Here is a 23189-nt window from a genome sequence, read left to right as displayed (position 1 = left end):
TAGGGCTTGTTCCAAGCCCACCTGGCTAGCTAGTAGCTACCACCATCTTACCTAAGTCTGTCGCCATAACAACAATGTTAACAGCATTGTTGTGTTCCGGCAGTTAGAGGTAAGATAGCCAGATCCTCTGTGGTTTAGGTTTCCGGGTGAAGCTCGCTTCCACCTTTGGCCTGATCATCACTTACCATCAGGTGAGATACAGGCCAAGAGCTTCCTCGTTGTGGATAAAAAACAAATGATGTGTACAACGTTTGTACAAGTGATAAATAATGCAGGCAAGTGCCCAAGTAAAAGCTAGAATAGCCCATCAGTGTCAGACTGACGATTCGAGGGTCAGTAGTTCGTCGGACCCTGTCGTCCTCTGAACTATTTTGGCGAATCCTCTCTTCACAACACATTATAGCTTAGTTGAGTAGAGAACTTTTTGTTATTACAAATAACCAATGAAGATTGGCAAAAGTCACAGAAAAGCCAAATCCGTGATTTTTTGAATGACATACATTTTACAGTATAAGTGAGTACCTACCTATTCTGATTTAAAAATAAAGACTAGAAGAAATAATAGATTTTCTTTTCAAATCTTTGAGTTGAGTTGAGATCATATTTTTAAGTCGGTTAAAAAATAGTTGCAGTCTGTCATTCACGTACATATTTTACCCAAAATAGGGTAATTTCATCGTTGCAGTGGTATCACTAACACATTTTTTTATTTCACTGGCAGGTTGTTGACTTCTTTTTGGGCAATGGCCAGTGCTTTATTTCTTCGCCGAAAGCATTTGTGGCAGTTAATTGCAAGTTGCAACATTTAAGTAAAATGTTAACATTTTATTTTTAAATTTCGAGATGTAAAATTCCGTTTAAAAAAAGAACCGTTTTTGGCCGTGACTTAGAATACTTTTTTTTCCAGAAAAATCAAGATAACTTTTTTCAAAAATAAAGCAAAGGCAGTAAATCCGTCCAGCTTTAAAAAAAAATTGTTTACTTAAAAATCAGTTAGAAAATATCGTTACACAGCGTTAAAGAGTCCGGTCGTTATGTTTGTTTGTTTAACACGGTAACTGTAAGCACGTAACTGCTCGTTTTATAATAGTACCGACGAATTTACATGCATGCACGTTAGCATAGGGTTGGTGAAGTAAGAAATGTGTATTTTTTACGTATTCAAAATTAAATCTGCCAGTAAGTACTGCTTTCGCTCATAAAATAATCATATTTTGATTCTGTATTGGGTGAAATAGGCTTCGTTGTTGCAGGTTCAACCAATGCTCTGTCTTCTTCCCGAACACACAATCCTCAAGGCAAGAGTAAACAAGTATCTTCTAGGCAAGGTTGCTCCACCACAGATCGTATAAAATCCAAGGAAAGAAAAAGTTTTCTCTACCCTGGAACTCTTCTTCTTTTGTTTAATTTCAATCAAACTTCTTTAGAGTCCTTCTCTTTTTATTGGTTTCTCCTGGCCTGGAATTTTGTTCATTGGCCGAATACTTGTCATTTATTTTATTCTGTACGTCGTTTAAGCACTTGAGTGTTGCCAGCCCTGCCCTCGGGTGAAACCCGCCATACTCGTAAAAATAGTAAAACCCGTTCCCGTGTGCGTACAGCGTTTCTATGCGTATTAGTTGGAAAATGAGACTGTGGGCCACCGTTTGTCAAACTTTTGAATAAAACACCCACAGAAATTTTCCAAGACTGGAAAATTTGGCCAGCAGTAGGTAGTCAATTAGTACCGTTTCTATGGAGTGAACTGTATGAAACGTGAGGTTAACGGTGTTATTGAAAACTAGTGACAAAGGTGACTGAGTTTCTTCCGCCATCTCTTCTCAGCACCAGTCCATAATTATGTCCCGAAGTGGTAGTAGGTCAAGCTATATTCGGGACGTGTTTAAGCGCCCTAGAAAGGGCTTAAGAACTGAATTAAAGCTTTGAACTAGGAAACCTATTGCACACAGGTAACGTAACTGCCTAAAACAAATCACATAATCAAAAGGACAATCAAAATCGTAGGTCGAATGATTTTAAATTTTAGTTTAAATTCTGGCTTTTTTTAATCGTGAAATAGCTAAGAAGAATGCTCACAAATCGAGCCACCTTTCATTAAAATTAATTAGATCACAATCGGTTCAACCGTTTTGAATCTACAATGATGCTACATTCCAAACAAATAACACCTCTGCTTTAGACGGGCTTAAAAACAATATTCGTCAAAAATATAACCCTCCTCCTGGCGTAGTCGGGTAAAATAATGCTATGTTGAGAAGTTATGCCCCAATCAATCGCTAGTCACCACATAATTAATTGCCAATTAGAAAGTAGACCTAAGTAGGTATAAGATGTAGCTGGAACTAGATAGAATCTCCGGAAGAACCTTGAGACACCCCGGAGACAGTCAGAGTCAAAGTCAAAGCTTTTATTCAGTACTTAGGCCCTTTCCAGTGGTTTCCAGGGCTCATATACATACACGTGCCAAATATAGCTTGCCCTACCACCATTTCAAAACAACTTATGCTGGTGCTAAGAAGAAGTGACCTTCACTAGTTGAGTCTAATTGGAAGTCAACCTCTAGATTCTAGATGTAGTGGAACTCCTGATACAGGAGTTGCAGCGGTCGGAACGAGAGGTAGGATTAGTTCTAGATTACCAAAGGTAACCGCAACACTTGTTTTATAGTTCTTAGCATAACTCTGGCCCATTTATTGTCCTGAAGCAGTGGTAGGTTTAATACTGGGACGTGTAAAAGTGCTTTTTTAAAGCATATTTGCATAAATAAAGTAAATAGAGTTTTTTAAGGACAAGGCGCATCTAAAACTATTTTTTTTAACTTGACAAGTCTATTCTCTCAGCAAAAGGTATAGTTTGGTTCTTAAATGTTGGCTGTGTTTACTTATCATTTTTTTACACACATTTTATTAATACACAGTGAGTAAAGAATTGCTATACAATATTATTTATTTACTATCATTGCAGTACTTTTACTTATTATGTGAACCTTACATAAAACCCCGTACATTCACACCGATTACAAAAAATCTAACAATGACTATCTTCTTAGAAGTCGGTCAATACGCAGACTAGCGAAAGCACAGAATCATTATAAGTGGTTGTTCCTAGTGGCTTAAATGTTGCTGACGACGCCACGCGCGATACAGCGGAGTTCTCTCCACATTCACGTTGGTTCCCGCCAAATTATGTGAGTGAAACAAACAAAAGCTCATTTGACACTGGTTTATTTTTTCTTAATAGGTTAATCTTAGGTAAATCTATGGTACAAAAAAGTATGTGAAAGGTTTATAAAAAGGTGGTCGTGACAGTGGTACTATTATTACCTATGTAATATGCTTGTTTGTTCTTTTTTACCCGAAGGCGCAACGCAAAGAAGTGGTAAATGCTAAGATGTTTTTATGGTATATGTCATTGGGTAAATGTGGGAATGTGTTTATTACGTGTTCAAAGCTGAATTTTGCAAGATCAAATCCAATTTTTATTTTTTAATACGGCTCTGGGTTCCAGCCCTTAAGCCTGTCGCTTGTCATTGGGCGCAGAGTTGCCATTTGTAAAAAAAAATACCCAAACGCGGGATTTTTTGACTCCTTCCGTTTGTTTATGTAGCGTAAACGATACGGCCATCATTTCTCGCGTGACGTCGAGCGATGGTGGCCTGGCGAAAGTCTAGGCCCGTTGCGCAAACGTTCACAGAGCAGGCATACTAATCAGAACTTCCTATGGTATCGTGTTTCGTGTAGATCAAAAACATAACCCTCCTTCTGGTGCAGTTGGGTAGAAATCGCACGCTTCAGACACACCGTATACAATTTTTGGGTAAAAAAAATATTGTGATGTCTTGTGATGTATTTCCTTTTGTACATTACAGCCGGGTCTGCAGCTCGTGTTTTGCCCTACACAATCAAGTCAATCAACAAAAACATGTCAACATTGGACAACTCAGACATCTAGATGGCCTATATCAAATTTTAAGCATTGCAAATACCAAACATGTTTTCTCCCAATTAAAAATCCAACGGTTCAAAGTACACCGCGACTCTCAATCAACATTGAGAGTTTATCTCAATATTTCACGGGATTCCTTTTAATTAAAATTTAATATGTAAACCGTGTGATACCATCACATTTTTGATACAATTTATAAGGTCACAGTCCGTGTGACCGCTTCAAAAAAAAATCGTTTCAAAACGGTAAGTCAAATTCTCGGGCGTATGGTTTATGGTGTTAGGCCCGATTCCCACCAAGGTGGAGCAGAGCGGAGACGAGAGATGTGCGGCTAAGCTGGCAAGCTATTAGCGGAGAGGAAATGAGACGCGATCTTCTTATCGTTTCGACAACAAAACTACAGTGTCAGCCCAAAACTACGCCACAAGAGTAAGTTGTCAGTAGCATTCATTATATCTTCCTGCGTGCAGTTGTTTGGGCACGCAGGACACGACATCGCGACATCATGACTGCTTCATCGACTGGGAAACACAACCACACTTGAGACACCTTGAGACGACGTGAGATGTGCGAGTTGTGAGTAGCTTTCAGCTGTCAGTCTATTGCTGTCTATGAAACACCGCGAAGTCAAATTCTATAGAAAAATGAGCCCGCCCGACCTTTTCTCCCCTTTTATCAGCTCGACCCATTTCCACCGAAGCAGAGCGGAGAGGAGATGTGGAAATAAAGAAATCTGATTGGTTATTCAAAACACATCTCTGCTCCGCACAATTTGATTGAAATAACCTGCCAGCTTTGTCGCACATCTCTCGTCTCCGCTCTGCCTTGATGGAAACCGGGCTTTAGGTATTTTCTTAAAATTATAATTACTGCAATTAACAAATAGCACCGGACTTCCGAGGGCCGCCGTGACCCCGTACGAGATCGCACGAAACGAGTTTTTGACCTGGCTCTTATAAATTAACTGAGACACCATGATTTCTGGTAAGCTGGGGATTTTTTGAGGACTTTTTGGGTATAATTTTTTGGTTGTATTTTGTTACTGCTATAATTAAAATTAGATCATATTACAATCACTTAGCTTATACGATTGGAAAGGAAATAACCATTTGTTATTTTTAATCAGGCAGGCCCCTCTAAGAAAAAACATCGTTTGAAGCTACTCTCATAAATTGCTGAAAAATGGTATTTGTACCATTTTTTGGGGTACCACTTTAATGGGTAAAATTCTGTTGTTGATAATGATAACGACGTCACGTCAGCATGTTCTTTGCAAGAAAATTCATTTAAACTAAGGGCAGAAAGAACAAAAAGGTTGTTGAAATACTTTCCTGTTGCAAACAGATTAGGATGACGTATCTTTATAAGAAAACGTACTCACAAAAAGATTAATCAATCAAGAAAAATCTTGAAAAACTCTTCTGCGATAGTAAGAGCTTTTGGGTTGCTAAAAAAATCAATCAAGCAATTCTTTTTTTCTATTCTATCGTGCGTGCGATCAGTCAGAAGACTAAACAGATTGTTGATTATAGGCGATAGGAGAAGAATCCCCACTGGGTCTCCTCCATGGTTGATTCTAGCTCTCCATGTACATATTATGTTGTTTCAGTCGTTTCAGTTTCAGTTTCATAGCTTCCGGAATAGAGATTTGCACAGCAATAATAAAAATAATTAAAACACTCCTGTCCCAAAATAAAAGGCCCCGTGTGGTCAACTCAAAGTCATAAATTATATTCGCGCAAGTAGAAAGCAGACGGGCAACTGGTTCTAGTCTAGCCACGGTCCGACTGTACAAACGGATAGCGAGTCAAATATTATGACTTATGTAATTGTGATAAGTGCTATTTTGGAACTGATATGGTTGTGGATTGGAGCGAATGCATGGGCATTAAAGAGATGCGGATATTATTGCGAATTTAACAGGAAAAGCTATGGGTTTTGAAGATTGGTGTTAGTTATAAATACACACAGGATCTGGTATAATGGCTGTATAAACTATAGCAGTTATTAACTACTGTTGACTGTCATTCATTGGTTATACTATTCGCCAGGAGTATAGCAGGCACGGTTCTACCTGCTTGCCAAATGTTGGTATCGAAGTGCTGGTAGGACAAAAAGATTTCAGTCGAACTGTAAAAGAAACGGGAGATGATTCCCTTTGACATACCTTTAAAAGCGTTCAGCAATAACCCTCCTTCTGGCGTAGTCGGGTAAAAACGGAAATGATGTTGACACTGATGTTTAAGGTTAAAATCTTAAAATATTAGGATATCTGACAGTTTTTTATGCATAACAAGGCAGGTATTTGACCACAATCGCACCTGATGTTAAGTGGAATGCAGTCTAGGATGGTACAATCTGCCCTGTAAGTGCCTATTCACTCTCGCCTTAAAAAGGCCCGGATTACGAGTATAGTCTTCGGGAAAGACAGCAGCAGTTAGTAAATATACAGATCGGATTTTAGCAGTCAAGCTATAGATCTTGGCTATCAGTTATAGCAGCGGGAACTGAGGTGAGAATAGTCCCGTATTGACAAAGGATTGTCTTATTTAAATAGGATTTCTTAACTGAACCCTTAGTAAGCCTGAAACCCGACTCCTCACTGAGCGAAGCCCTATGCGTACAGTCAAGAAAACAAACGAGAAATAATCAGAATCCTAAGACCTTGTTTACACACACATACAGATCAAATTGATCTGTTGTCTTGTCTGTACATAAGAATGACGTCACTTCAATAGGCCATACAAGTTTCGTGTACCGCTACAGGCCAAATAGTGACCTGTGCAACTAACAAGCGCCGCAATGGGCTATCTTAGCCTCTATTGCTGGTTAATAAATGTCAAAACGGTGTATCAACATCGCGTAACGGTGTGGGAATTTCGCCTGATACAACATGACAAAACAATTTCGAGTTGGTGGCTAATTTTTAAGTGCTGTTAGGTCATATTGACCGTTACTTCATTATGACAACAAGGCGTTTCGATTCACAATAAAACTACAAAAAAGAGATACCGGGTCAATGGAGTCTTCAAGTAACTTGGCTCACTTTTAGCTTGGTCCACGGGCCAAGTACCTAGATTGAATTTTTAACCCTTTCAGCACGAGAGAAAAATTTGACGATTTCTAAAAAATCGCGTTAGTTTCTGGGGTCTTTAGGATCTTAGTAAATAGAGAAAAATAGCGAAAAAATTTAGGGGGTGACTTTAACCCCCTTAACCCCCCCGCACGATCGTATCAATCCGTCATGAACCTATGAATAGCTATTTCATTACAATTACAATTTATATTAATTAAAAAAAGACATTTTAGATATAAGGAACTTTATTATTCTTCATAAAGACATGATATCGTAATTAGATACTAATTTCTGCAAAAAAATTCAAAAATAGCTCATGGCCCTAACCTAGAACTCTGTCAAAACCTGAATTTTGGGGGTAGTAGCAACTTAAAATTGAACATGAGCTTTCGTTTTTAGTAATAACTTATTTTTTTTTGAATCCCAGATATCGAGGCTATTATTCAATAACACATGGGGTTAGATATTTTCATAAAAGGGATCATTTTGGTTCATCTATTGGTACTAGAATCCTGGTATCCTCTCGATATTTTCACTGGTGGCTGTATTTTCTACAGCGGATTTGTACTATTTGGTGGTTATGTGTCTCGGAGACATTCTTGAGTTTATTCTAGAGTAAATCTGATGTACAGGCCATTAAAAGATTCGAAAGGTTTCCATTACTCACATTACCAAAAATTCAAATATCGTCCCGACATGCACGCTCGTGCTGTAGAACTTTAGGAGTACCTGGTACTCGGCTACATCTAACTTTTTTATAAAATTAAAGCGAATTATATTTTTTAAGGATATAATTTAAATTAATACGCACAAAATTTATTGAAATCCACAAAAGAAGTAATTTAAATAAATTAATACTTTTCACGCCTCCCGTAGTCAGTTACACGTCCATCTTTGTCCCTCAACACAGCACCGACTGAACGCCATTGAAAGTTTTTGTATGAAAAATAGCAAATATATCGAACCGTACGATCGATCGGAAGCGTCTTGGCGCAATAAAATTGATTTACCAATTTACTAGATTTTTTCAAAGTCGAACGCACTTTCGTATTATTCTGTGCTGAAAGGGTTAAATATTTTTTCTTCCAGTAACAGGGCCCACTTCAAGATTCTAAAGCAGGGTTTCCCAAACTATGGGTCGCGACCCAATGGTGGATCGTGTCGTGAGCGAACATTGTGTGGGCCCTGCCTGTAGAACGACACACCAGTCCAACCGCTGGGCAACGGGCGAAATTTCCTATAATAGGTGGGTCCCGAGTTTGGGAACTTGTATTACGACTCATGTAGCCCAGACAACTTTGGGAACCACTGTTCTAGTACGCGTGTAGTAGTTCACGAGTAGAATTTGTTGATTTATTAATAAAAACATTGAAGGTTGGCCCAGTTACAGGAAGAAAACATATTTAAAAATACTTGTCCCGTGGACTAAGCTAAAAGTGGGCCAAGTCACTGGTAGACTCGTCAATGAACTAGTGAGAAAAAAAAGAAATGATTATATGAAAAAATAAAGAAAGGAGGGAGTGAAAAAGAAGTCCATTAAAAGAAAAACACTTAGAACTAGGACGCTCGTAGACACTTAAATCAAACGAGCCGTAACGATAAGGAAGTTACGGGTTTGTTCAACTGAAATGTATAAATAAACTGTCATGATTTACCGCCGATAAGTATCTGTATATTGGATGTATAATAATAAATTCCTTTGCCGCCGCGGCCGCACTGATTTAATTGACAGCTTAACGGAAGCGACAATGAACTTGGCGGGAAGCGGCCGTTCTTAATTTAAAATTTTAAACGTCTCGAACCAGGCGACACTTTTTTCTATTCGGAGAAAAGTGGCCAGTGCATCTCTCCCGGACGAATCCGATTTTTTAAGTTTTCGGGGTAATATTTTGGATTGCTGGCAACATTGTTGTCCGAAATTCGCGTCTCAAAAGCCGGAAGACAAAAAATTCTGAATCGGTAATGGCCTTCGAACAAAATTGATGCGCGACGTGCACTGAATGGGTGATTTATTTTTATTGTGCTATCGCGTCTGCTGGACTTGGAAGATAAACCCATACTCATAATATTTATGTACAGCACTACAAATTTAATACAGCACTTCAAGGTAAGCACTGAGAAACTTAATGTAAAAGCACATAATAAGTAATAACGTAAGTCATAAGTGCTACTTTGTAAGAAAACATAACAAAAAATAAAAAATCATTCAGTCGAATTGCGAACCTTCTCTTTTTTTTAAGTCAGTTAATAAACAAAAGCTTAAACGCGTATTGAACACTACTATAAATTATAATAAAAAATACCGTTCAACTCGCATTTATGTGCTAAGAGAGAAGATGTTTACGAAAAAATCCAAAGAATTCAAAAAATATTGAAAAAAATAAAAATAATGATGAAAATATTTCAAAAAGATCAAGCGCCCAACGTGGGGCTCGAACCCACGACCCTGAGATTAAGAGTCTCATGCTCTACCGACTGAGCTAGCCGGGCTGTGGAAATAGCACTGAAATTGGCTGGGACGAGAGGGTAGTTTCCCTAAAATATTTACTTTAACATTATAACAATGTAATACAGTTAAAACAAGGTGGACCGACATCATAAAGGTAGCAGGAAAGCGCTGGACGCAGGCCGCTACCAACCGGGTAACATGGAAAGCATTGGTGAAGCCTATGTTCAGCAGTGGACGTCCTATGGCTGAGATGATGATGATGATGACAGTTAAACCGAGATGTTTTTTAAAACAGAACTGTTAGCACCTCTCGTTCCCACCGCTGCAACTCCTGTGTAGCCAGGATCTACAGCTTGACCGCCAATAAAAACCCAACCAGTGAAGTCAACTTTGTCCCGGGGGAAAGGTAGGAACCAGTTTGTGCTGGATCAAACCGGTTTATTTCATCCCAAACTAGTTAATCCTTTAGATTTTACCGGACTTTTTTTTTATTTAATCATTTGCAACGCCAGAATAATGTATTACTCTCTGTCCATCAGGTTTTTGAATACCATAAAAAATAATTACTTACATCCAATCTTCTGTCTGTGTAGAACTCACTAACGCATTCACAAACGATACTTGCTTAAGTGAAGCAGCAAATCGATCGCACAGCGTTGATTAGAGCTCTATGATTGGTTCGTGTGTCACCCTGTGCGTCCACGCGCACTGTGAGACCTCATAGTAATGTTTGTGAATACGGGCGTGATATTCTAAGCAATTAGTAGATTGAACCCGATGTGTACCTAGAACAAAAACAAATATTAAAATTACTAATTATGATAATGTAACTCATAAATTAGTTTATTAGCCCAGATGTATTAATTTAGCAATCAAATTACACAGAATACATCTTAAAACACTTGTGTACACCGACATAATTATGTACTAATTATAATTAAGTAGCTCAGAATGGAAGAAGAAAGGTCGTGGGTTCGATTCCCGATGGGTAGAAATTAGGAAAAATACGAAATAGATAGATAGATCAACACTTTATTTTACAATTATACATGACACAGCACAAGAAAAAAAAAGAAAACCAAAAAAGAGAATAGTAAAATATTTTTTTTAAGATTACGCTCTTATTTTAACAAAAAAAAGAATAGAAAGAAAAAAAAAACATATTATTACTTAAATTAATTTAATCAAAATTAAAAAAAAACTCAATTTTAAAATTATATGGTAACAATGGTAAACAAACATACATTTCTATTTTTTTATTTTATCTGGCACAATATCACTCTTGAATAAAAAAAAGTTACTGGCATTGACGGAATCAGGAAGTTTTTTCTTGAAATAAATACAAATAATGGCCAGTTACTTTAAAATTGGGTACAGCGACAGCTTTTTCAACTACCTACTTTTTGGTGCAAAATGCACCTTGTTATAACTGCACAAGATGCCAAAATATGTTTAACTATTATGTGCCGCTGTCTGTTAAAAATGAACCAACAAAAAATGTGTAATTTTGGAGTTGCAGGTAAATTCGCTAACTTTGGCATAGCCCGGCTAGCTCAGTCGGTAGAGCATGAGACTCTTAATCTCAGGGTCGTGGGTTCGAGCCCCACGTTGGGCGAATTCCTTTTTCATATTTTTCTCTAGTTTTTTGAAACTTCATGGGTTTCTAGCTTTTGTTCGCCCGCGTGCATTTCTGTCTACCGTAGAAAAACTTTATCGTGCGCATGTCTTCCTTCCAAAAGCCGAGAAAAACCTATTGTGTATTTTTTCCTGGATGTCAGACTATCTCTATACCAATATTTATCTAAAAAGGCTCAGTAGCTTGCTTAAACTACTGTGAAAGAGTGTGTGTAACTCCTTACAAATTAACTTTCACTCTCATTTACAATATTTGAACAACATAAATAATTATTATCGGCAAGTGCTGAGAAGAAGAAGAAAGAAACTCATCATCATCATCGTCATTTCAGTCATAGGACGTCTACAGCTGAACATAGGCCTCCCCAATGATTTCCACAAAGGCCGTTGGTAACGGCCTGCATCCAGTGCCTTCCTACCTTTATGAGGTCGTCGGTCTACCTTGTGGGTGTGAGAAGAAACAAAGTCCCGTATTCACAAACGATGCTTGCTAAGTGAAGCAGCAAATTGACCCCACAGCGTTTAATAGAGCTCTGTGATTGGTTCGTGTGTCACCCTGTGCGTCCAGCGCACTGTGAGACCTCATAGAAATGTCTGTGAATACGGGCATTAGTACTGTGTTAGTACTCTAACATTTTCTGGATAAACTCTACAGTGATTTCGGCATCCCTCTCACAGCCCGGCTAGCTCAGTCGGTAGAGCATGAGACTCTTAATCTCAGGGTCGTGGGTTCGAGCCCCACGTTGGGCGACAGTTTTTTGCAAAACATTTTTATTTGACAAATTTTCAACAGACTTCAAAAAAGGAGGAGGTTCTCAATTCGACCCGTATGTTTTTTTTTTTTTTCTATGTTTGTTACGCGATAACTCCGCCAATTATGAACCGATTTGAACAAATCTTTTTTCTGCGTATAGGTAATACCTCAAGGGTGGTCCCATTTAAATTTAATAATAGAAAAAACAATCCCCAAGGGTGGAAAATTGGGGATGAACTTTTTTATACGCAATATCTCCGCCGATTATAAATCAATTTGAACGATTATTTTTTTGTTGAATAGGTATTATCAAAAGGGTGGTTTCATGCGAATTTGAAGAAAATATTTCACCCCCAAGGGTGGAAAATTGGGGATGAACTTTTTTATACGCAATATTTTCAATTTTTAGTTTTTTTTTTGTGTTCACGCATTTGAAGTCGGTTTTATTTTTTTTAAAAGTTAATTATTTGTCTAATTTTCAGCGACTTTTTACACTACATCAATTTTATTTCTCTATAATCCATAAGGAAGTATACATTGGGGAAATCGTAACTAATATTTTGTTTATGTACAGTCAGCGTCAAATAATTCGTGACACCCAAAGTAGACAAAAGGTTCGCAACATGTCTTTGTTACATTGGAATAAGGTCGTGTTGTCTTTTTAGTCACTTTGGGTTTCACTAACCTGTACCTGTATCTATCAGCTAAAAACCTTCCTACTTAAGTGAACTTACAATCATGCGCAAAAATGATTTTTTCGTTTTTCAATCTACCCCGATAGTTGAAAAGGGGCATCTAACACTTTTTCGGATATGAGTTAAACTGAAGGACAGCTAAGAATTTACCCATTTAATTTAATTTAAACTTTTTATCTCCGTTTTGAATTGGTGTTAGATGCGCACTTTCAACTATCGGGGGCAGCATCGCACTGAATAAAATTTATACGATAGCTAAGGTAGAACACCTACTGTACATATCAAAAACTCATGACCCTTTTCACTGAAGATTCTACCGCCCGTATTCACAGCGAATCGAACGCACAGCGTTGAATAGAACTCTGTGATTGGTTCGTGTGTCACCCTGTGCGTCCACGCGCACTGTGAAACCTCATGGTAATGTTTGTAATTGCGTATAGCAGTAGGGCAAAAACATCAGCTCAATCTATATACATCAAACACCTTCGCTACGGTCGAGCAGTTCTCAACATGTCTCTACCCTCGTGTGCGACCAAGCGGATCGTTCCCAGGTCGCCAGATGTCGACCTGATGCCAGCTGTGTGCTCAGGTGGAAAAGTATCACGTCGTAACACTTACTAAAGCTTGTGAATAACATTAATTGATTCAGAATCATAAACAAGCGAAAGGTCACTGATTGACTGACTGACTGACTCTCTCATCACGAAATCTCAGAAATTAGAAGTGCTAGGAGGCTCAAATTTTTAAGACGGGATTTTGCAAAATTCAACCCCTATGAGGGTAAAATGGGGTCCGCGCGTACTAAGTCGCGGGCGGCTGCTAGTTGGCTTATAAAGAGCACTTTTTCACGTATCTATCAGATTGTTTGGTTAACTTCCAATTTTTATGAGTAATCGGCTAATACCAAATCGGTGTAATGTTCTCATTTTTATACATTACTTAGCCTAGGCGCAGACCACCGACTTTTTACCCGACTACGGCAAAGCAAAAGGAGGGTTATGATTTTGACAGGCTATTTATACTTTTTCAGCGTCGTTTTTTGTCGTAGTTGGGTTGTTAGTTGGCCGATAGTTGGGCCAGATACTAATTTGTATGAGGAATCGGCTGATACCAAATAGGTGTAGTGTGCGCACTATCGACCAACTAATATTCGGTGGTCTGCGCCTAGACTTACTGATAACAGCCTAACCAAACTATCGGCCGACAAAAAGATTGTAGTGTGCAGGGAGTCGGACTAAACGCGGTTTTTGCCAGTGTGTTTTGAACTTTACCACTGAATGGAGATTATTTGTCAACCTTTTTAACCGACTTTATCAAGGAGGAGGTTCTCAATCGCCGGTGTTGGAACATTTTATACCGTTCAGCAGGATACATACCATTGAGGATAGTATATTACATTGTGTGCTCACCATTTACAGTTTTGGAAAAGAAAATGTCGCGATCGGATGAGTCTCGCAGACAATAACAGGGCTGTTCTAAGAAAAGGTCGTTAGTTTTCTCAGAACTACAAACGCTTCCCTTACTCCATGGGGGGTGGGGTGAGTCAGGATGATGTAGATGTCTATGGGTTGGTGACGTCAGCTAGGGCTAGGGGAGTGGCGACTGTCTGCCGCCTTGTCTATGACTCTATATTAATATACAGGGTGGAATTTTGTAATGCCACCTGAAGGAAAAGTACTCTTAATACTGTACATAGAAAATTTTACTGAAAGAAAACATTCCTTTATTTTTGAAAAGGAAGAGAACTGAATTCAAAGATTTTCGAAGTTTTTTCGAAAATTCACTACCATAACATACAATTATCTGTAGGTACATTAATAAAATGATTTAAGATTTCATGGTTTTCATTTCATTTGATTTATCAAGTTTGTTAGAGAGATTTCATCCTTATACTTAACCCTAACGAGCGATGCAATAAAAATACAGGGTGTAATTTTTAACTGATTTTAGTTGGTTCGATTCCCGGGTTTGGAAATCTTTGAATGCAGTTCTATTTCTTTTCAAAAATAAAAGAATGTTTCCATTGAGAAAAATTTTCCATATACAATATTAAGAGTACTTTCCCTCCAGGTGGCATTACAAAATTCCACCCTGTACACAGCGCTGCTAAGATGAAGTTTTGGTTGCAAAGTTGCATCTATTACAAATCAGCGTCAAATGGTTCGCGACAATTAAAGTAGCCAAAAAGTTCGCAACACGTCTTTGTTAAAATTGAAATAAGGTTGTGTTGTCAACTTCTCCCCTCTACTCCGCTTCGCTCTGCCTTGGTGGAAACCGGGCCTTGCACTTTAAAATTAGGGTGGAAAAAATCGTGATTTTTTTATTTTAATAAAAATAAAACTATTTTTTTTATTTATTTGATTTTTTTGGTTTTTATTAGATTTTGCGATCATTTGTTTAGTTTTTCTTACGGAAAACATTTTTAATTACCTACGTAGAATTGACGTATTATAGACTGGCAACACCACCAAAAAAAATAAATTATGTGGTTATCTAAAAAAATTTCGTAATAAAAATCGTGATTTAAATCATGCAACCCTGTATAAAATACGGGAAAATTTTGTTTTTATGCAGAACAAGGCAGGTATTTGGCCGCAATCGCACCTGATATTAAGGCCGGGTAGCAGAGAAAATGGCGAAAATGAGGTTTTCATTTTTCATTTTTGAGGCACTAAACAGTAAAATTAAAGGCTAAGATTTTTATTGGGCATAGTTGAGGATATTTTCTAGGGCTATTAACGGATGGAAACACGATTTGATGAAGTTGACTCGATAGAATATATTCCCAAAGTTACCTCTATTCGTTTTCTATTTATGGTTTTATTTTTAAAATAAGCGATTTGAGATTCTAAATCTTTTACTAAACTAAAGTTCAGAAATAACTTGAGGGCTTTTAACGGATGAAATTTTTATATTGCGTCTTATTTAGTTACTATGTTAAAAAATGTGGAAAAAATCGTCCATGACGGCTTGGACAATCTCAATCAGTCGCGCGGTGGCGCTTACGGAGGACGGACGCGTGTCAGTTTTTTGGGCGTGACAGTTCGCGATTTGTCAATATTTTTGACAATGATGACTTTGATGAGTCACAGTATAATAATATCAGTGTTACTGGAGAAAGCTTAAATTTTTGATAATTAAGAATTATTATCAATTTTGTCTACCTATTGAAATTTAAATCGTTCGCATCCTTTTAAACGAAGACTCTACTCATGATACATAGTACATTCCTCAAATATGAGACAAAACCAATGAGTTAAAATTACATTTTAATAGTACCTACATACAATCGTCTTCACTCTTTAGAAGAGCACAAATAAATAATAAAAAATACTGTCTAAGGTCTGTAGCTAAAGGTCTAAGCTGTAAGATAGAAGAATCTTCTAGCCAAAAAGATGGCAGATGCAGTAGATGTTAACGGATTTAAAACTGGAGTTCATATGACTCCTTGTAGACTTGAGTGTCTAGAGCAGCGTCCCTTCCCCCACCATGCGTAAGAATTTTCAAAAAAATACTGTCTAAGGTCTGTAGCTAAAGGTCTACGCTGCAAGATGGAAGAATCTTCTACCCAAAAAGATGGCAGATGCAGCAGATGTCAACGGATTTAAAACTGGAGTTGATGTGACTCCTTGTAGACTTGAGTGTCTAGAGCGTCCCTTCCTCCACCATGCGTAAGAATTTTCACAAAAATACTGTCTAAGGTCTGTAGCTAAAGGTCTAAGCTGCAAGATAAAAGAATCTTCTAGCCAATAACTTTAAAACTATAATTTAAACGAATTTTGCTATTAGTGGACAAATTTCTGCTCACGATGGACTAATTATCTGCTATACTCTCGACTCTCTAAAGCACAACATTTATAAAAAAAATTCTGCGGTAATGCACTCCAGGTAACAGTGTGTGATGCTCATTGCTCATAGTGATTTTCGATACAGAGCCCCGTACATATGTTATACATAAATTATGGAAAGAAAACACCCAGACCAATACAAACAAATATGTATGCAATTTTAGTATGATATTTTTATTTATTAATAAACAAAAAGACTGAACAAAATTGATGCGTGTACTGATTAATGTAATTAACCACATGCAAAGCTTTGTGAATTGCAACAACTATAATTTATTATCCAAGCTCTAAATAATCGCTACTACGAGTAACTGATCATAAAATGTTTTTCCAATCGCTCAAGCTCCCGAGGATCTACCGATAGGTCGGGTGACGTAATCTTGAAATTCTTTTAGCCGGCGCGGAACTTCCGGAAGGTCGGGTGACGCCACGCCTCTTTGAACCGTGTTTACTTTGGCAGTTATATTCTATATTTATTCGATTCTAAAATATATTCCCAAAAATTTTGAAAGTTGTTTTAATTTGTATCACTTGGATATGATTTGTATTAGAAAGTGCTGTGAGTGTGACGCTTGAACGGAAGGAAGTCAACCTAACCTAACCAACTGCGTATTATTTTCTAAACTGCGTATTTCTATACTGTGTAGCCGCGAGAGCTCTTTGGCGCGCTGTCTTCGGCGAAGTATTGCGCGCGCAGATTTTGACAGCGCGAAATACCTACTTTAGCAGAAATACCAAGCCTTAAGTGAGATGCCTTGAAATAGCCCGGATAGTTAGAAAACTCGTCCCTATTTTCAAATACATAAGTGCTAATGTTAACCTTGATGTACTGTCCATCTGTAATAAACCAGCCATACCTAACCAGTCAGCTGTAAAACAATGTACTGTCACAAATGGCGCACTGCGTCGTCCCGGCACACCCTGACAGATATAGGTCAAGGTGAGGAAGCGCCACAACTAGTGATGGGAAGTAACTTGGCTTACGACTAGTTGATGCCAAGTGGACTGGTCAGTCGTCAAAACTTTTTTATTATTGAAGAATCGGACGCTTTGCGTCGAGTCGCGTAACGGTCGGACAGCATCGCGTCATCGAATCACGACACTCCCTGACAGAATAGGCCAAGGTGAGGAAGCCACAACATTTGCCAAGATTTAATGGACTGGCCAAGTCTGTTTTACTATTGAAAAGAACAAGTGTTCGTAATGCGACTATTAGAGCTCATTGCACTCTAGTTGAAACATGACATTTCATCATCATCATCATCATCTCAGCCATAGGACGTCCACTGCTGAACATAGGCTTCTCCCAATGCTTTCCATGTTGATCGATTGGTAGCGGCCTGCGTCCCGCTTCCCCGCTACCTTTACGATGTCGTCGGTCCACCTTGTACGTGGACGTGACGTGAAACATGACATTTGCCATGAGGCAAATCAGTCTGCTTGCTTAAGTGTTAGGAAATTGTCTTCTTTAGAGCTAGTCAAGTCGGTAGTTCCAAATGTCTTGATTCAAATTCAAATCATTTATCAATACGTAACCCTTTCAAGCTGTATACGCCCTATAGCTTGCCCTACCAACATGTCGACTGGTGCTAAGAAAAAGTGGTGGAAAGAAACATGCTCTTATTTATTACAGGAAAGGATGAAAGCTAGGCAGGTAAATTGCTAAAGCCCGGTCTGTGAGCATGTAGAATTTTGTTTAATGACCCCTAGCTACTAGGGCATGAATATCGGAATCTCGGAATCTCGTAATATCGGAATCTCGGACTGCGAGATCCGATATTTCAATTCCGATATTGAGCGACCCAATATCGTAATATCGGAATCAGATAAAAGTTTTAATTGAGATTTTAAACAAATCGATTAAACTCGCCACAACCTGCCACAAAGCCCAAAGTACATGATTGGCAAAGACCAATGATTTTCTCATGTCTCTCACCATCACTTTTTGTTCCACTGCAAATATTTTAATATCTTTACTATTTATGGTTAATTTAACTTGTTCTAAATCAATTTTAGCATTTGCCATAGGTACTTGGTCAACAAAGAACGACATCTCAACTCCCTTTCAAACATTAATTTTACTGGACTATGGACCGTCAGTTCTGCGTACTATGTGCCCTGCCCATTGCCACTTCAGCTTGCTAATCCGGAGCTCCTCATTTCTGATTAGATCTCGTAAAGAAACACCAAGCTTATCCCTCTCCATAGCAGGTTGTGCCCTATATTCAAAGGCCACGTTTTCGAGCCGTATATCATCACTGGTAACACACACTAATTGAAGACTTTCGTCTTCATATTCGACGATTTACCTCTTTCTCGAAATTGCATCTAACTACCTAGCTGATCGTTTGTCCCAGATAGACATACTTACTTGTCAACAATCTCGAGAATCGAGCTCCTAACCGAAACTGGGTAAGGAGCAACATGGACATTCGACATAAGCTTCGTTTTTTCCATATTCATCCGAAGGCCTACCTGTTGGGAAACTCGATTAAGGTCTTCGAGCATTGTGATAAGGTCTTCCAATGGTTCTGACTTAGTACGCAAAACAGACGGACGATGAGGCAGCAAGGTTCTGAAGTGGAGTACCGGAAAGCGCAGCGTAGGACTCATAACCATAAGGTGGACCGACGACGTCATAAAGGTAGCAGGAAGACGCTGGATGCAGGCCGCCACCAACCGGCCATTGTCGATGTGTTCAGCAGTGGATGTCCTATGGCTGACATGATGATGATGATGATGGCTCGTGGTTTTGTGAGTTGTACATCGATAATCAAAAAGGAACAAATTACAAGCATATTCAAGTTTTTTACCACTCTCTACAATTTTTGTAACACGTGATTTGAATCTGAAATTCGTTCCGCCAACATAAAACAGGGTAATATAATGAAGGAGTAAAAGTTTGTTTGATACCTGTGATTTTACAAAAACACTTTAATTATTTGCTAGTCCATATAGGCTCATTATCAGTACCGAACGATTCAATATCAGGTGATCCGTCTGTTCGTTTGCCTCTTGTCACATAAAAAACCAAATGCAATGGATACCCATAACGTAAAAATGGTTTTAAAATACTTCAATTTTATGAAGTGCTGTTTTGTACTAAATTAAAGATTTTGATTAAAATCATTATTTTATTGTAAACAATCCAGAATTATTACGAATATAACCAAATATTAATTTTATAGCACATGAACTCAATTCCGATATTAATATCGGAATTCCGATATTGAGATCTAATATCGGAATCCAATATCGGAATTGAAAACCTTCCGATATTACATGCCCTACTAGCTACCCATCCTTATCGCTCGCGTGTAATTATATTGCTGTCGCGACTGTGCAACTGGCACCCGCAGTGAGTGTGCGAGCGCGATAGCAACATAATTACGCGCGAGCGATAAGGATGGGTAGGTTGGGGTCATTGGACAAAATTCTACGTGCTCACAGACCAGACTATAGCACTAGTCAATTTAGTCGTGATATTTGTTTTTTTTTTTTTCAATTACAGGCACTCTAGTCAATTTTGTCTTGATATTTTTGAACTTTCCTAGTCAAGGGTGGGACAAGTGCCAAAAATCAAAAATCAAAATCAAAATTATCTTTATTTGTTTAGACTAATTAAATTAGTTCTTGCAAATCGTCAAATGCTCTTAAGGAGCCTATACATGTCTCATTCTTTTTTTGCCCTACCAGCGCTTCGAGACAAACATTTCATTCCAAGTCTTCCCAACACTAGCTCTGTCGAATACTCCGGATGTTCGCAATGCCTAGGCTTTGTGGTTGGCATTTGCGCTTTGTAATATGGGTTATGAGGCTTTCTCTTTGTACTTAGATAGCTACATTGTCAAAGGAAATTATGTTCAGCTGTGAAAATAATTTGAATAATACACTCGACATCAAATAAATCGCACCTCCCGCGACAAGCACTTTTAAACGTATGCATCCCCACTTCCCACCAATATTGGCACCATTTAAAAGCCTAGTTCTAAACTTCATTTCATTCAAGGAAAGGTTTTTACCCCAAAAATGTGTCTTTAGAAGGACCCAGAGTCACTTCTTCAAAAAATAGGTAGTTACGCTTGAGCCAACTTTTATGGCTACAAAACTGTTAAGTTGGGATTAGTCGCTATCCATCTGTTAAAGAGGACACGTGTGATCATTATTTGGTTTTATAACCATAAAATTTGGTCTAATTGATCCCAGAGGTGAAGCCCAAAGTGAGGTCTTTTTTCAAGTCACATTTATGGTATACTAGCTTTCCGCCCGCGGCTTCGCCCGCGTGGAATTTTGTCTGTCACAGAAAAACTTTATCGCGCGCGTCCCTGTTTCAAAAACCGGGATAAAAACTATCCTATGTTCTTTCCCGGGACTCAAACTATCTCTATGCCAAATTTCATCAAAATCGGTTGCGAGGTTTAAGCGGGAAAGCGTAACAGACAGACAGACAGACAGACAGACAGAGTTACTTTCGCATTTATAATATTAGTTGGGATGTTAATCATTTATTAAGAAATTAAATGTGTTTTTCTTTATGGATATTTATTGGGCTTTCAAATAACACCAATATTGTTGGGGCACCATGATTGTGTCAGAAGAAAATCTTTAAAGTTCGCGGCGCGGAAGGTGCGGTTTATTTGATGTTGAGTGTATTTCCCGTTTATGCAACATTTTTCTTCAAAACTCCGCCCCTATTGGCTGCAGGGTAATGTTATTAACCTAAAGACTTGCTCGATAAATGGGCTATCCAACACAAAAATATTTTTTCAAATCGGACCAGTAGTTCTTGAGATAATCGCGTGCAAACAAACTCTTCAGTATGGCGATTATCACACTGCGCAGCGCTCCGCCGCGGTCCGCGTGATTTCATATAAAAAATCCCGCGCGCAGACGCGTTGTCAGTGTGTTGTGCCGCGCGTGTTTTCTATACAAACTGAGGTAATAAAAAAAAAGCTGTCGTAATAAATTGTCGATAATATTACAAGCTTCCGACTGCTAATTATCAAACGTAATGTAATAAACTCCGTAATAGGTGAAAGCCTCACCCACATCTATAAAACTCATAAAACTAATTTATTTAAGCAGGTAGGCTTCTAAAAAGCAATTTTACACGCCCCAGTATTAACCCTACCACTGCTTCGGGACAATAAATGGGCCAGTGCTGAGAAGAAGCAGTGCAAGAAACTCAGTCATTATTGTCAGCCTCTTTTTCAAGGGTTTACAGACTTTAAAAATACTTAAAATGACTCATTATAAGGTCTGATGATGACTGATGACGGTTCAGGGAAGGGCAACGAAAGCCTGTCAACCTTGCGGCAGGCTTCGAGGGTCGAGGGCTGACATTTGCAACGGTAGAAAGTGAAATAATAAACAGCCAATCGCAAGCCCGTAAATGGATATACTATTATACCTGACGCTCGTATTCAAAAACATTGCTATGAGGTCTCACAGTGCGCGTGGACGCACAGGGTGACAACCAATCACAGAGCTCTATTCAACGCTGTGCGTTCGATTTTCTGATTCACTTGAGCAAGCATCGTTTGTGAATACGAGTGTTACATTTTTTATGCATAACAAGGCAGGTATCTGACCGCAATCGCACCTGATGTCAAGTGAGATGCCAGTCTAGGATGGTACACATATAATATCTGCCCTGTAAGTGCCTATTCACTCTTGCCTTGAAAAAGCCCGGATTATTGTGTACCAGCTTTCCGCCCGCGGCTTCACCCGCATGGAATTTTCTCTGTCACAGAAAAACTTCATCGCGCGCGTCCCTATTTCAAAAACCGGGATAAAAACTATCCTGCGTCCTTTCTCGGGAATTTCATCAAAATCGGTTCTGTGGTTTAGGCGTGAAAGCAAGACAGACGGACGGACAGTCAGACAGAGTTACTTTCGCATATAATATTAGTATAGAAGTATAGATTTAAGTATTTATGTATGACCTCTAGTATATTTTTGTTTGAAAAACTGGTCATCTGGTGGCCTTAAATTATTCATATTTAATTACAACATATTTGTACATAGTTTACGTTAGAGACTTGTTATTGAAATACAAAGTAGGTAATTAGATATTGTCTCACAGTAACTAACCACAGTGCGGTTAAATACAAACGTATTGGCCGTAAATAAATATAATACTAATATTATTTGTACATGAGTCACTTTGATATAATAACATGTAGAATATCCTCCAAAAATAATGAATCAGAAAAGGGAAAATATCTCGAAACGTAATATAGGTAGGCCTCACACTAGGTGGACCGACGATCGATTCAGAAAAGGGCAAAGTTGTCGGAAAACGTAGTGTAGGCAGGCCTTCCAATCGGTGGACCGACGATCAATTCAGAAAAGGGCAAAGTTCTCAGAAAACGTAGTGTAGGCAGGCCTCACACTAGGTGTACCGACGATCGATTCAGAAAAGGTGTTGTAGATTAGATGACAATACAATATTATGGTACCATCGAGCTGGTTTGATGATGGGATCATGGGACTGGAAGGTGGCCATAGGAACTCCTAAACAAAACGGCCGAAACTCATCGAGTTTGGATTCATTGGATTTGTCTTTTCAAACATTTAAGTGCTAGATGATGTCCAGGGTCAGTCAGGAGGTGGCGATAGGCACTTCTTTTTGGCCTTTTAGTGCAGTAATTAAAAGCGTGTTTTTAGTTTTTTAAACTATTAACTTATTTGTTTCTTTCTTCCAAATAAATAAATGACAGCCGCATACGCACCGCTTTCAGTGCGTACGCGCAGATCGTGCCAGCAATGCTAAAGCGGGAGAAAC

General features: G+C 38.5%; 3 non-coding genes across 3 annotated transcripts; 2 read left to right on the top strand and 1 right to left on the bottom strand.

Annotated features, from left to right (window-relative positions):
- Positions 1 to 9438: 9438 nt before the first annotated feature.
- Trnak-cuu (transfer RNA lysine (anticodon CUU)) lies at positions 9439 to 9511 on the bottom strand. The gene has a single exon. It is a non-coding gene; the product is annotated as a tRNA-Lys (tRNA).
- Positions 9512 to 11012: 1501 nt separating this feature from the next.
- Trnak-cuu (transfer RNA lysine (anticodon CUU)) lies at positions 11013 to 11085 on the top strand. The gene has a single exon. It is a non-coding gene; the product is annotated as a tRNA-Lys (tRNA).
- Positions 11086 to 11782: 697 nt separating this feature from the next.
- Trnak-cuu (transfer RNA lysine (anticodon CUU)) lies at positions 11783 to 11855 on the top strand. The gene has a single exon. It is a non-coding gene; the product is annotated as a tRNA-Lys (tRNA).
- The last annotated feature ends 11334 nt before the right edge of the window (positions 11856 to 23189 follow it).

The sequence above is a fragment of the Ostrinia nubilalis genome, chromosome 29, assembly GCF_963855985.1.
Source record: "Ostrinia nubilalis chromosome 29, ilOstNubi1.1, whole genome shotgun sequence".
In the NCBI taxonomy this organism is placed as follows: Eukaryota; Metazoa; Arthropoda; class Insecta; order Lepidoptera; family Crambidae; genus Ostrinia; species Ostrinia nubilalis.
This window is presented reverse-complemented; position numbering and strand designations above follow the sequence as displayed.